This window comes from Poecilia mexicana, unplaced genomic scaffold (genome assembly GCF_051168715.1).
Source record: "Poecilia mexicana isolate PSO_F unplaced genomic scaffold, ASM5116871v1 scaffold_2, whole genome shotgun sequence".
NCBI classification, from domain to species: Eukaryota; Metazoa; Chordata; class Actinopteri; order Cyprinodontiformes; family Poeciliidae; genus Poecilia; species Poecilia mexicana.
In genome coordinates this window covers 33092671-33102498 of record NW_028263371.1, presented here as the reverse complement: position 1 = coordinate 33102498, position 9828 = coordinate 33092671, and the positions used below count along the sequence as shown (strand labels likewise).

At 42.8% G+C, this 9828-nt stretch overlaps 1 long non-coding RNA gene across 1 annotated transcript; it reads left to right on the top strand.

The window, feature by feature from the left end:
* Positions 1 to 6111: 6111 nt before the first annotated feature.
* Positions 6112 to 9264, top strand: LOC106925660 (uncharacterized). Its single transcript, XR_001419899.2, has 2 exons — positions 6112 to 7365; positions 7574 to 9264. It is a non-coding gene; the product is annotated as an uncharacterized LOC106925660 (long non-coding RNA).
* The last annotated feature ends 564 nt before the right edge of the window (positions 9265 to 9828 follow it).

Below are 9828 nucleotides of genomic sequence, written 5' to 3'. Positions count from 1 at the left end.
ATCACGCTGTGGGCGGACATGAGGTGATGAACTGCTGCGAGCTGCTGTCAGCCTCTGTGGGGGTTTGTCATTTACACACCAAGCCAACCAGTCGGGCTTTGACCCATTTCTGGCTGTTTCTCTGCATCACAGAGGAATCTCACTGTCTGCATCAGGAGTCTGATTGTTTCTATAACTTTCTTGTTGAGATTGGGTGGATATTTAGTCAAAACATAGCTTTAATCATTACAAAGTTCCATTTGATGATTTTATGTGTTTGGAGATAAAATACAAACCAAACAAAAAGAACTTCTCCCCTTAAACCAATAGCTGGTTGTGTCATCCATGGGGGCATCAACTGCTACTCTTCCTTCCAGAATGGCTTCATTCAGCTACACTGGAGTCATTTATACAGGAAAGGTCAAGTTAAGGTCCTTACTTCTTACTTTGATTTATGACTGGACTTTGACTTGACCACTCCTATACCCTTTGAGCCATTCACAGGCATGCTTTGGATCATTGCTCTGTCGCAAAACTCAACTGTGCTTGAGCCAAAGGTCACAAATTGATGGCTAGATCCAACCAGCCAACCAACCAACCAGTCAGCCAACCAACCAGCCAACTAACCAACCAGCCAACTAACCAATCAACCAATCAATCAGCCAACCAACCATGGACACTGACGTCAGCTATGAAACTCTTTGCAGCTGTTTGAAATGAGAGGCGCTCACTCTCAGTCGGCTGTTGTGGACACAGTGATGCCCGATGATCGCAAAGGCTAACTTAAGATCTTGTTTATATCCACCACTGCCCTTCATGGGATCTCAGATTTTTCTAACCTTCAGAGAGTTCTTCCAACTGATCCCACAAACTGCCATGGAAACTCAAGATTCACTGCATTCTTCATGGCTGAGTTATAGGTTATATGGTTGCAAAAGTAGAAATGCTTTAGTATGGTTTATTTTCAAATGCTTTTTTTTTTTGTTTTGTTTTGTTTTACAGATATTAATAGCTGCCCCACCAATGATCCCCTCTGTGTTACAACTACTTTGCTTTCATTGGCAACTTTAAAACTGAGAGTAGAATGTTAGCAAATGAGAATCAAGGCTTTAGTTTTCCAAACATGTCCATTATGGTTTAAAAACAAAAAGTAAGATTAAATCAGAAAAACAACCAGGAGCTTGTAAGCTACTTAAAAATCCCACATTCTTATTTCCTGCAGATCTCAGCCTTTCAGTCCTGTTGGCCACCGCCAGTCACTGAGCTCAGCGCTGAATCTTATTTGCATGAGAGGTGAGGGGGCTAATGCTTTTCATAAAACACCAAACGGAAGTGATATATGTAAATTCGGATTTAGGGGATAAGGCTCCTATCAGCTTCAATAAGTGTTGTTGCCCTTGTGTGTGAGTGTGTGTGTGTGTTTGCATGGTTCCAGCCAGTTGCTGTAGGCTAAAGAAATCCATATAAATGAGGCCTTTAACTGCAATATAGGTTCAATTAAAGCCAACCTCATAACGGTATACTGAAGTGTGGTTCAGTGTGTGTTCCATATGAACATATGTTCACACACCCTGGAGGTAAATAGCTCCCCACACTTCTAAATCACACCTTGAGCCGGTGGATGACTGCAGGCCAGCAGGCTCTGTGTCCAAAGCTGATAGTGCCGCTTCACGTCTCAACCTACGTCTGGCTTCATGTCGCCCTGCATCACGTTCCGCACGGCGCCGGGGGAAGGGGCGAAGCACTGATAAGGCGTGGAGAGGTCAGTGCTGTGGAGAGATAGGGCGGCGACATGCAAACCAAGCCAAGCGCGACCAGCTTCTTACTCGCTTTCATTTCCGCCTCTCTGTCCTTCTGGCCGTCCTCAGTGTGGGCCTTGTTATCTGCCGCGGCTCTAATGTGCTTCTCGGCGCTCTTGTTTAGGTGAGAATCTGCCGTTTTCGTTAAATAATTTCCCTCCCCATCGAGGTCTGCAAAATCTTCTTTTCAGAAGGAACAAAAAAGTAAGGATGAGTCGAGGTAAAGCCTCGGCATTGATTTTACTCCCACTCCTCCGCTGCAGCTGTCCTTGAATATAAATGACTGTGTCTCAACCCACTCATGTCTGCAAGGGTCCCAGAATTCTTTATGCCCATCACTGTGAGGATCTACTTCATTTTCTGAGCTCACCCAAAGCTGCATCTCTCAAGACCTCAACATCAGCCTCATCACTCAAACTCACTCTGACACCCAAAAAGGGGAACCAAACCGGGAGAATTTGATCCGTGGGAGCAGGTTCCTTTAATCTTTACCCCCAACCAATCTTTCAGGGCTGGGACACTTACAGTACAACTCACTCATCTCCAACAGTGAGCTTTGATTCTCTTGCTCCCCTCTGCTGATTTCGCATAATCACACCGTAATGAGGTTGGCTGCGGTGCGCCGGCGTGGTCCTGCTGCCCAGCTAGCTTGTGCGTGCATGTTAACGGGCGGAGACGCTGGTGAAGGAGGAAAGAGGTCTGGAGCCTCTCTACTTTGAGAGCACATTTGTTAGAAATACAATTACAGAGGCGCACAGAAGCATATCAGGCCTCACAATGATTTCTCCATTCTCCAGCCGCTGGAGCGGCTAATTTCCTTAGCAGCTAAGTACTTATAGATTGGTGTGTAACAGAAGCTCGTGAAGCCCGGTGGACGAGGGCAATGTATCGCATGATTGTTTCTGGGCCATATCTGACTTGTATTGAAGGCTGCATTAACATGTAGCACTCTGATTAAATAAACATCGAGAAGTGGGTGGTCCAACATTTACCGCAGGTACAAATAGATGCCCCGTAAAGGTATTCACACCCCTATTTTGTCATGTTTCATGTGATGATTTGTTCAGAAACCAGCATTCATTTCCATCCAGCCCATTTTACTCTGTAATCTGGAAATCAAATCCAGCTTGACCAATTGTCCTTTGAAGTCACCTTGTAACAGTAATGGTTGTATTTTAGTTTAGCTTGGGGTTCATCCTGTAAACGAAAACTCACTCCATCTGTCTCAGTCACCTTGCCATTGTGTCCTTGGGCAAAACACTTCACCCACTTTGCCTGCTGGTGGAGGTCAGAGGGCTGAGCGGTCCATCTACCCCACTGCAAACTTTTAACTATTATCTTGAATAACAAAATGTCAGTGTAGAGTTGTTAGCACAGTTTCATTTCAGAAGAAGATCCTAAACTGAAACATATTCCTTGATCCTGCATGGCTCTCAGGGAAATTCAGATTTCTCCCACAGTCCAAAAGAAAGCAGAGGCATGGAAGGTTTCTTGGTCTCTCTAAGTTCTGCCTAGGTGTGTATGTGTGTCTAGCATTTATTATTTTGTAGGGCCCATTTTACTGACAAATACTACATTGTGAGGACCTACTTCTTTTAATGGGCTCCCATTTCTTTCATAAGAACTGCTAATTTCAGGTTTAGGTTATGTCTAGAGTTATGCATGTAGAGGCATTGGTTAGATTCAGGGTTAGGGTTAGGGTTTAAGTATACATTTCTGTTTCACAGAGTCTTTGTGAAACAGAAATATGTACTCTGTGTGTGTGGGATTGCTTGTCTCGTGTGTCTAGGTGTTGCCCTGTGATGGGCTGGCAGCAGAGACCTGCCAGGGTGTGCCCTCCTTCATGCCCACATGGGATAGACCAAAGGTATATGTACCTTCAGGATCCAGCCCTCTCTAACCACTGATTGGATTTCTCTTGCTGGGCAAAGATACCTCTGAAACTACTGGGTGCAAGATGCTGGCAGGTAAAGTGCTTGTGGAACCCCTTAATCAGTTGCAGTAGGTGAACACAAGACAGACTTATTAGACTTAGACTCCGTGACCAAAGCTCATAGTACTGCTTCACATCTCAACCCACATCTGGCTCTTCAAATTTATCCGTGAGTCAACAACACAACAAAATGTTAGTTTTATGACTATCAATAAGTTTCACACATATCTACTCCTGGATATTCTGCTTAATCTTTATCCAGAAAGTTAAAAAAGTAAAACAATTCAAGTTTACAGGCTGATCAAAATCTGTGTAATTTTTGAACGGACGTCGCAATTTTTCAATTATTGGGATTTACAGCAATAAACAATTGTAATGTTCATATTATTGCTTACTCACTTCCCTTTTGGGTGTTTTTACTCCCAGCTCAACTGTATCAATGTTGTTTCACAGCCGCTAAAGATGTTGTTACAAATGTGGTTTTAAAATAGTGTGGGACACTCATTATACCACTCAGTCATTAACAAACACTGGGATGTTGGCATGAATTATTTGGTGTCCCTAGCAGGCCTTCTCGGGATATTCAGGAGGAGGGGTGTTGCTGAATCAATAGCCATAAGGAGCCTGGCTCCCATTTGCTTTCAAGATCTACAGCCGAAGGAGCCAGTCATCAAAAGTTAATGAGCTATTTAGACCACGCTGTTTCTCCGGCTCTCTGCTGAGAAAACACTGCCGAACCGAGGAGAACAGAGGCCCTGGCACATGTGTGGATGTGTTTTGTATGCTTTATGCGTCTCCTATCTACAGAGGGAGATCGGCAGCTGAGCCAGAACAAAGCAGTGGTTATCATGAATGTGCAGTTGTTGGCACATTGTTCGCTTCAAATGCTTTACATGGGTTGCAACCCTTTTATTCAGCCGGTTATGGACAAAACAGAGCTGCTTTTTGATGGTTCAGCTGCTCAGACTCGGCAGTGCGTCATTCAAACTGCATTTATGATCGTAATCCAACTTTTTTCCTCTTCCTTTTGAGTTTCAAGTGAGAAGCGATGCACATCAAATAAAACCGCACTAGCAATGCTCTCCTTTTGCTCCACCCCTCCCTCTTTTTTTACCCATGAGGCATGATGCAGGCAAGCTGACATTTCACCTATGAATGTCTTCCTGGATGCTGGCCTTGTTAAGGAAATAGCATTGCAACTTTTCGAGGAAGAGACCTTTATTCCCAGAAGGCCATAGCAAAGACAGAAATTACCTCTGAGAATTAACCTAAAAATTAAACATCACCCAACAGAGTAGTAAAATACAACCCACATACATTCATATGCGTATATATAACCCAACCCTTAATTGCCATTTGCTTTAGAACAAAAGTTTTATGTAAAGTGAACATTCTGGTTCAAAAATCTGCCTGACCACCATGTCAATCAAGTAGAATTGAAAGGTTGAATCAAAAGGAAGTGAGCCAAACAAAACACTGATTTTATTTTTCCAGGGTTGACCCCAGTTAATGGTTTTATCTGCACATTAACGTCCAACTCTGTTTGAAAACCCCCGGAGGACATCAAACACACTAGTGAGGCCCAACTGGTCAACTTTAGTTGTCTGGTCTCTACCAGGCTGCCTTGATGCTTACCTTCCCCTGGCCTGGAGGTTTTCCCACAAATATTGATCCACTTTGTCCACAGCTTATCCCTCTGTGGACAATAACTCGGATGTCCCAGCAGTTTTCAGTTCTTAAATCTCAGTGGCTTCCTGATTAGTTCCTGAATATCTAAATTTCCTTCTTATCAAGGGTGTCTATTTAGGCTCTTTTTCCAGACCTCGTCAAGGAGTTGAGACATCTAAATAATTTGTATTTATTGTTGATGATTTTGAAGTAGAGATGGTTTGTTGCTGCCAGAACAAAGGGATCATTTTTCTGTGACAGAATTTAAAGCGCACCGAACATAGCCAATAGTGACAAAAAGAACAAGATGACAGAGATGTTAGAGTGCACATGATATGCAGCTTTAAGGTCGAACAAAAAAAAAAAAGAAATATCAACTTACTGGCTAAAATATTAATTAGAAATTAAATTTACGATCCATTTTAGTCTGCAGGAGGGTGAAAAACACGCTTTCCTGGCCAGAACCCAAGAGGGATGTTCATCGGTCACTGATGAACACTCTCCACAGGACTGGAGCAACAGCCACTGAATTATTGAAGATCGCAGCGTCCCTAAGGTGAGGCGCTGCATGGAAGTCTTCCGTCTTCGGGCCTGACAAAGAGAGAAGAAGGCTCGATGAAACATGGTGGGGCGCTTACAAGCCATCCGTCACGGTCCCTCCCCGCTCACATGGAGACGGGATTGGATTTCCGACCGGCGGGGATTTGTTGTGTCAGGAATGAGAGAGGGGATTGAGCAATCTCTCAGCAAGATGGTGAGATAAGAGTAGCAATGATTGTTCCTGGAGTTTTCTAAGTATAACGTTAATTATCTGCTTGTAGAGATATTTGCTATGACATGCATATCTGTGCAAGTTATAAGTGTGAGGCTGGGGGGCTTCAGCCTGACCCAGCGCACCAGTTCTAATACCATCACAAGTCTCCTCTGGCGCCTACATTATACTGGCCTTTTCCTCAAGCTGCATATGAAACATGAAAACAAGCCCAAGCTTTTGATTTAGACATTGAAGTTTTGCGCTGACTCACAAAAATGTGAGTGATGTGGTAAGATGGGATGGGTTATTTGTATTTATGATGGCCATGTTGTTTCTACATGATTTAAAGGGGCCTTGCAAAAGTTTTCCGCTCCACTTTTGTCACGTTAGAAAACAATTCGGTGATATATGTTAAGATTTTATATGACATGCTGACACTTGTGAATAATAGTGAAGTGGACGTCAATGTTTTCCAAAATGTTTAACAATGGGACAAAAAGGTGTAGTGCATTTCTAATAACAGGTTTACCCCTTTATTCTAATACCCATATATAAAATCAGTGCTTTTTCATAGATATACTGACAAAATAATCTTTTTATTTAAAAAAAATTGAATTCCTCTACATTCATTCCCACTTAAAATGTCTCAAATTACGCAATTAAATTGCACTTTTCAAACATCAGATATGTAATTTATTATGCTCCTGACTATTGAAGTGAGAGTGAACATAATATAATCCTTTGGTGCTTAGATTTTTTGTTTATTTTCTCTTTTTGATCATTTTTTATTGTTTGTTTTCTTACATCATGTCATTTTAGTTTATTCCTTGTGTTAGTTCAGTAATCTCATTCTTTGTGTTTTGGATTTGCTCCACTAGAATAATATTAATATTTATCCCTGTTAATGTTCAGGTATCCCTCTGCCCCCTTTCATTGTTTTGTTTTTTTTTTCTGTTTGTTTTTCACTTCTCCTCAGCTTCCATTCTGGTCCCCATTCCAGCTGTTAGTCATTTCCTCATTGTCTCTGCCTGCTCCTTTCCACAGCTGCATCTGCTTACCTGTAATTAGCTCTTCTGGTTTTTAGTCTCTCGCTATTTTTGAACTGAAAGTGTCTGTCTCTACCATCAAAAGGAGATTAGTTTCCCTTTCAAGGGAGATGTGTAAAGAGGAAATCTTTGTTCTCTATTGCCCTAACCTTATAGCTCTAATTCATGGAAGATAAAGCAAAGAAGGTGAGTGAAAATTCTTCAAGAAGAAATTCTAAATCAAACAAAACTTTTCCATAGCTCTTGAGCATAAAGCAACTCTCTGAAGCTAAACCCTGTAATTCCCATTTTGTCTTAATTTTTTGAAATGCTTTGTTCTTCTTATCTTTTTAAGAATTCTTTATTTTCTATCTAATTTCTCCCATATTTCTACAAACGTCTTCTTTTTGAACAGTCACAGCGAACTAGACAAACACGAGCACAAACACCTTCCCCCAGCTCCCCCGCCGCCCCGCCTCCATATCCCATGTGGGTAGTTGCATCAGGAGCCTCTGACTGTTGTCATGGAGCGAAACATCCCCCAAAGGCCTCGGCGGGATCACGCAGCCTTCCCTTTGCCTCCAACAGGCGACGTTAAAAAGCACCCTGCCAAGCTGCCAGCTGCCTTCCACAGGTGTTGTCAACAGGCAGAGGAAACAAGGAGGGGAGGCAGGGAAACAAACACAGACAGACCCTCTTCTTACAGATGCTCACCGTGTCGGGTACGTGTTCTCGGCACGGCCCCTGCTTACTTTCGCAGTCTGCAGCTGCATCGCTGCCGATCGCGTAGCAACCCCAGCTGGCGTCATCATCGGTACCCACAGGAGATTTGGCAGCACACAAACACTGGCTGCATGGATGCACAACCAGCAGGCTAGAAAGAAAGCTGGCGCTTGGTCTAAAACAGCAATTTCACCAGTCAACTTAAGCGTCTTAAAAGAGATCAATCTGATGGTTTGATCCACATTGTTGGGCAGATACAGTACTTGTCACTTCAGAGAAACCAGACACAAAACACACCCCAGGTTCATCTTGGAATGTAACAATGGAAAAGCATGCAGGAACATCGCAGGAGAATGAAGAGTCAACAAGCATTGATTCTGATCCCTTCTCTGAGTTCATATTGCGATGGAACAGCAAGTCCCCCCATTAGTTGCAGTGCACTCAAACTCAGTTATATAGGATTATTAAGTCAATGTGTTTTGTACACCACCCATTAGAGGTTTCCTGAAACTAGCTAGGAGAACAAGGATCTCTGGCAACACCATAGAGTCCCTGAAGAGGACTTGGTAAATGTAGGATGGATGTTTTGAAGCAGAGGGCTTGGTTTGATTTTAAACCAAAATTGCAACATTTGTTAAAACAATATGTAACCCTCTGAAGAAGACACTGAGGGAAGCTTTCATCAGATGATTGTAGGATTTCTCTTTTGCCTTTGTCAAATGTACCAAAGAACACTCTTCAACAATAAGATGAGGCAGAAGGCCATAGAGAATGTTACGCAGCACCAGTCCACTTCCTGCTTGTGGAGGAATCTCCGGTCTGCTTGGCATTCACATATGAACCACACCAGAGTTCAGTTCGACCGAGCGAAGACCGAAGTTTGTAGGAGGACCAGGTGTTGTTTTGGTCTGCAACAGAGCTCAATTGAGCATTCAGAGCTAGAAAAGCAAACTGGAGCAAATGAGCTGGAGTTGGATTAAAACAGACTGAACTGACTGGTGTGAACACACCTGCTGAAACATTAACATTACTGTATCTGTGAAGTGGGCAGAAGGGTTGTTTTTATAATAAGAAAGTTTATTCTGGATGGAAGATGATTTTGTGCACTAACGTCAAAACTTTTCGCCCTGAGGGGCAAAATCCCCAAAAACTCCAGCACCCATATCTTCAATCTCTACGTAAATGTTGCTTGATGTGTGTGGTTTGTAGAAAATCTAAAGCCAGGCCTTTGTCACCACAAGATGATGAAAACATCTAAATCTTTACTTTAAAGGAAGTCACATATTCAAAGTAAAGGATCAGACTTTGTCTAACAGAAGGCAGAATGCTTGCCTACCATAGTAATGTGTGCAGCACAATTAAAGAGCCAGGACAAATACACACAGACAGACTGGAATCAGCAGTCAGCTAATGGTCAGAATGGGGCAGTCTGCTTCCTGAATTGTTAATAAACCCTCTCTGAGACGGAGGGTTTGATTGATTGGTGCAGACCTGTAACAATGTGAGCTTTATTTCTGCTCTCAAACTCATTTACCTTTTCTGTCTCTACTGTTCAGTTCCTCCTTCTTCCTCCTGCTTTATCAGCAGCGGCTCCCAAAAAGCCTTGATGAATCGTCTCTGAATGTTGGAGCGCAGCTATGGAGTCCAAACACCACATTCATCACTGGTTCTCACCAGGAAGAGTCATTTTTACATCGGTGTTTGCGCACTGTAGATTTTTATCAGCTTCTGTTTGAATGGCTGTTGTGGACGATTACCGTGTGTGTGTGTGTGTGTGTGCGCGCGTGTTCTGAGATGTTCTAAATGGGTATGCATGTCCACTATGCTTTCTTTATCACACCCGACTTCAGGATAGCAATCAGTTTTTGCTTGTGCTCTTGCCTAGTAGATAATTATCACTTGGTATGTGTGTGTGCATGGTTTTTCTATTTGTCTGTGAGTCACGTC